Source organism: Cydia amplana, chromosome 9, assembly GCF_948474715.1.
Source record: "Cydia amplana chromosome 9, ilCydAmpl1.1, whole genome shotgun sequence".
In the NCBI taxonomy this organism is placed as follows: domain Eukaryota; kingdom Metazoa; phylum Arthropoda; class Insecta; order Lepidoptera; family Tortricidae; genus Cydia; species Cydia amplana.
Window position 1 is genome coordinate 10808136 of NC_086077.1, and position 6211 is coordinate 10814346.

Below are 6211 nucleotides of genomic sequence, written 5' to 3' on the forward strand. Positions count from 1 at the left end.
CGTTAAACCATATCTTCACTAATTCCGTTTAATAACAATAATGGAAGCTCATTATTATTTAACAGATCGGCAAATAATCGCGTATACCTGCTTAAACAAGTTTTTAAATTAACCTCCGACGTTTCGAGGGCGAGAAAACTGGCTAAAGTTGTCATCGACATCTTTTATCCGCGCGAATAACGCAAGCTTGTATTAGCAATTTATGAATAAGGGCAAAAAACTCATCCTCTTCACGGTGAAATATTTTACTAGGAAGTACTATTTTATATAAGGAAGGCAGGTAACAAAGCGCTGCAAATTTTCGTAGCACAAAGCTACGGCCGAAACCTCAGACATATATACCACCAAAACATACCTGCTTCGCGTTCCAGATGAGTTTGCACATATAATACCTACATATGCCGTTTTTCTGCCGCACTTAGCAAATCAGCTGATGTATTATATACATACAGCTTTTTTTCTAAGCTATATGAGAGCTCATCTAGTTTAAGATAAATCTACCTACTAACGTTTGTTCCGTGTACGCGTTCGAAAAAGTTTTCAAATGCGCATTTCTTTGTTCTGCTGTGGACGTAGCTACTTTTTGTGTGTTTAACTTTTATATTGTATAAGTATTTTTTCATGTGTAATACGGCTAGTAGTTTGTACAAATACTGTTGATTTATCTTTTTACGTCTTCTCTCCTATTTAAAAAAGTAGTTCTTGACTAAATTAAAATTTTAACCAAACAAAACCTGTTAGCTCTTCATATTTATGTAGATAAGTGCGTCATCTGCGTATATACTTATATGTATACATATAATGTACGTAATATGTCTGCGTTCGTAGACGCTCTGCGAAATTTTATGACAGTCATAGTTATTTACTTACATTGGTACTCTTGAAATGGTGTACCGAACTATTTGGCCACTTTGACTGCTACAAAGTATTTGACGCTGACTGTACAACATTAAACCTGTGATTGAACCATATTTTATTACTGCGTGAGGTTTTCAAAGGAAATACGGCTGCCATTTTTCCATGCCATACAAAATAAATGAATATCCCCTTGCGTATACCTCGCAACTAGTTTCATTGCACTTAGTTTTAAAAATCTTTTAATATGTAGGTACACAAAATTAAAAAAAAAATAACCAATTTATTTAACTTATCCAAATAGATATCAGCAGTTACTTTGTGCTCACACATAGGTATGTGTAGGTACACACACATACATGGTTGCTCTTTAGAGATAGGTTTTAGAACATATTGACATTCTAGAATAAGACACCCAGTCATTGCTTAGTATATACAAGGCCCTTTCTAGGCCTTAAGTAAGTTGGATTAAGTTTCAAAACTCTATTAAAACTAAATTCAATCTAACTAACTTTGTATTAATTTGTGGGATAAAACAGCTGGGTTTTTAACTGTTTTTAGTTTTATGTTATGGTTACCTAAGAACTATCCTTATAAGGGCATTCAATAAAAACTGGAATATGCAAACAAATATGAAAGACTTTGTCATTGTTTTTAATGCAATTTGTATTGGACTATGGTATAAACAGGTTGTTTTATTCGAGATGATTCAAGTAGGTTATTATTGGCATGGTATAGTCGATCATTTTCAAACTTTATAGTGGTCAGCTTATTTTATACTTTTTTATAGTTTAATCATCAAAATCCTAACTCCTCCTATCCATCAGTTGGTAAAGCAATGAATCGGTTTTAAATTAGGCCTAATAGTTGGAATTTATTATTTTGTAATGAATGTTTCCTTTTTAAATTTAAGAAAATATGTTATTTTATTTCATGTAGCAGCTTACATCTCTGTTGAGTACAGAAATAATTTTACCTACGCCCTACGCCACCTTGGCTTGGAATGTTAAATAAAAAAAAATTATGCACTAACTATAGCTACCTAACTACGAAGTTTTTCAAATGATACTCGTCTACATTTAAGCTTATTTAAACAGTAGTATATCGATCGACCAAATTGGTCGTACTTCAGTAGTTAAATACAGTAGTTGCCAATGTAAGAAATCTATCGGAACTGGACCTTAGATTTGATGCCAGATTTTCGAAGTTGGATTAACTTGAATTTGGTTATTCGTGGCAGACAATGAACTAATCTAAGTCGGGCAAGAATTCGCCGCATCCTGGCAACATCAGAATTCAGAATATTATGATAACTTAGTACCATTAAAGTCATTCTCCATGCGGAAATCTGGATTTGTTTCCGAAAAGTCCGATAAAAGATATTTTTATCTGTATTATATCGAAAAAGATCTAAAAAATCAACCATTAATGTGCGAGTATGAAAAAATTAAGAATTAATGTATAGGTATAAAAATTTAAGATCGTCATTTTAAAAGTCTTTATTGATCCAAACTACTTTTAATATTTTAATATACCTACCTATCTGAACCTGGGCAACTGGGCATTCCCAATCCAGCTGCTAACAGTAGGCAGCTATAGTATGTAAAAGAGACGAATTTTGTTCATGCCAACAGCACAAATATGTATAATAAAGCTATAACAAAGAAGCGTCGACATAAGACCTTGTTTTTAAAAAGAAGTTATTATATTCCATAAACTTGTTAGCTTGTTACTTTCATTCTAAGCCATGGACACCACGGACCCCTAACGGTGACAAAGCTTTTCCGCGGTCTTGCCGAACTTTGAAGCATCTATTCAGCCAGGCTAATGACTAAAAAGTTTTTGGATAGGCAGAAAAAAGGGAATCGCGAACGGGCGGGGATCGTTCCAGATAATTTGGAAGGAAAACGGTGAATGGAAATAAGTAAGGAGAGCGATGTGAATAATAATGTCTACGTGCTACCTGTTCCTTATAAAGATAGTAGTTTTTTTCGGGAGTTTTTTATTGGAACCTTATATAATGCTCAGTGTTCGGTCCAGTTAATTGATGATGATGAACCAAACTAGAAAAAAAATCCAAAAGATGTACCGAATCAGTTGCCTATAGAATGTGACTTTTATCCAGAAGTGGGACCTTACGTAATGCAATTATAGTACAAACAATTTACAAAATTATAAATAAATAAAAACAAATACGAGTACCTATGTATTATTGAAAATAAATTACATTAAATTTTGCGGCGTAAAACAATATAATAGTATTAAAAGCGTAAATTGAATTTGATTATTATAAGAACCAAAAATTTTCATTTAGTATTTTCCTCGCGCGGATGTGGTGAAAAATTTGGTGTTTCACTCGATAGCAAAGTTTCTTTAACCCTCGTGCATTGAAACACTACAACGCTTAAAACTCTACTTGCGGCAGCACTCGTGGATATTTTTTTTAATATTTGGCTTGCGCGGGTATTTAAACACTTAACCATTTTATCCCTTTATCCGTATCAATATTTAAGACCTTGACCTTACACAGAAGTAAACAGAAAAATCCAGCTAAATTTAATATCGCCTTCGATTAACTTGTCCGCAACTTATATGGAGAAACGACTCGTTTACTGCACGCTTTTTGCCTTTTTATTGAGTGTAAAAGGGGTTTTATTCCTAAAACCGAGCCAAATAGAGAATAATAGATACTAGAATAAATTTACCGACTCTTAACATAACTTTTTTGCTACTTGGAGGCCACTATCAAGGATAATGCGCGCTTAATGCCTGTGGCAGGCTAGAAGAGGAAGTTTAATTTGTTATCATCTTTGCACTATTTTTACCTAAAGCAAAGCTTTTGAATGTATAAATGTCAGTATTTACTCTTGGTAAAACATAGACACTATGGTAATTTTGTTATTTGTTTAATAATAATAAAAAAAAGAATAAAAAAAATAACTGTCTATTAGTACATATGCATAAGTATTATTTTATATAGATACTATTAGATACCTGCTATGCCTACTATAGGTCAATAATAAAATTGGGGTTATTTAATGCACCAGTATTTTTCACACAATTGAAAGGTAATGGGAAAATTGAATCTATACCAGTATGCTTCTACTGGTACTAATACAGTCGGTGCCCTAACATAAGTTTAAGTATCGACTTTTCTACATACAGCTACCATGGCGACGAAAGAGCTTTACAGTAAGTTTGTGTACAAATGCTTGTGTACTACCGAAATACTTAATAGACCGGCTTCTTTTAATATTTTTTTCTACTCCAGCACTTAAATGTGTCAATTAAATGACTGACAGTGATATCTAAAGCAATGTCATTTGAATGCTTTGTCTATAGGCTCATAAGATGACTGCTAGCAGTCATCTTATGAGTATAATACAACTGCTTTATTTTTTTTAAAGATACAAGTTCCGATCATCTTGATTGAAAGAGGTATGTTTTCATTTACAATAATAACTCTTTTTTTTTTAAATAATAACTCAATTTTTTTTAAATAAGAACTCTTTTTTTTTAATAATAACTCTTTTTTTTTAAATAATAACTCTTTTCTTTTAATAATAACTCTTTTTTTTTTTTTTTTTTTTTTTTTTTTTTTTTTTTTTTTTTTTTTTTTTTGGCTGCAGCTGTCATAGAAAAAGTAATGTATGCAACAGCTCATAATTGGTTCTTAAAATTCTCGGGTCTTTTTTTACAAAACTCGACTACGTCTCGTTTTGTAACTTCGACCCTTGAATTTTAAGAACCCTTATTATATCACTGTTGCATAAACTACTATAAAATTGTCTATCGTTTACATCAATAAAACTATAAAAGGCAATCTTGAATCTTGAAAACGTGTTGCTAATTCATTAACGGTAAAATATAAATTATTCCAAACTTGAATCTATTCTAGCAAACCCAAACTCGATGATATCCAATATTTTTCCCGTTTTTATCAAATTAGCTTCTTCAATCTATATATATAAATGCAAGTGTCCTGACTGACTGACTGACTGACTGACTGACTGATTCATCAACGCAGAGCCGAAACTACAAAAGCTAGAAAGTTGAAATTTGCACACTAGGTTGAATTTATAAAGTGTACAAGAGATAAGAAGCGATTTTGGAAAATTCAACCCCTAAGGGGGTTAAAAAGGGGATGAAAGGTTGTATGGGGTGCAAGTTTTATTTTAAGCTAGGAATTTGAAACTTTGTAAAAATGTACTATATTAAAAAACAAGAAAACTAATTTCTACGTTTTCGAAAATTCATCCCCCAAGGTGGTGAAAAAGGGGTTGAAAGTTTGTATGGATATCAAATATTTTTGGGAGTGTTGGACTTGAAACTTTGTATATGGAGATATTATTATAAGACGGGAAAAGTAATTTCAGCGTTTTTGAAAATTCATCCCCTAACAGGGTTAAAAAGGGGTTGAAAGTTTGAACCCATTACAAATGCTTTGAAACTTCTTAGAAAGACATAATAGCCGATGACAAAAAAAAGGAATTGCGACGTTTTAGGTAATTCAACCCCTAAGGTGGTAAAAAAGGGGATGAAACTTTGTCCTGGGGTGCAAATTTTATTTTAAGCTAGGACCTTGAAACTTCGTAAAAAGGTACTAAATTAAAAAACAAGAAAACTAATTTCTGCGTTTTCGAAAATTCATCCCCCAAGGTGGTGAAAAAGGGGTTGAAAGTTTGTATGGAGATCAAATATTTTTGAGAGTGTTGGACTTGAAACTTTGTATATGGGGATATTATTATAAGACGGGAAAAGTAATTTCAGCGTTTTTGAAAATTCATCCCCCAAGGTGGTGAAAAAGGGGTTGAAAGTTTGTATGGAGATCAAATATTTTTGTGAGTGTTGGACTTGAAACTTTGTATATGGGGATATTATTATAAGACGGGAAAAGTAAATTCAGCGTTTTTGAAAATTCATCCCCTAACAGGGTTAAAAAGGGGTTGATAGTTTGAATCCATTACAAATGCTTTGAAACTTCTTAGAAAGACATAATAGCCGATGACAAAAAACAGGACTTGCGACGTTTCAGGTAATTCAACCCCTAAGGGGGTAAAAAAGGGGATGAAACTTTGTCCTGGGGTGCAAATTTTATTTTAAGCTAGGACCTTGAAACTTCGTAAAAAGGTACTAAATTAAAAAACAAGAAAACTAATTTCTGCGTTTTCGAAAATTCATCCCCCAAGGTGGTGAAAAAGGGGTTGAAAGTTTGTATGGAGATCAAATATTTTTGAGAGTGTTGGACTTCAAACTTTGTATATGGGGATATTATTATAAGACGGGAAAAGTAATTTCAGCGTTTTTGAAAATTCATCCCCCAAGGTGGTGAAAAAGGGGTTGAAAGTTTGTATGG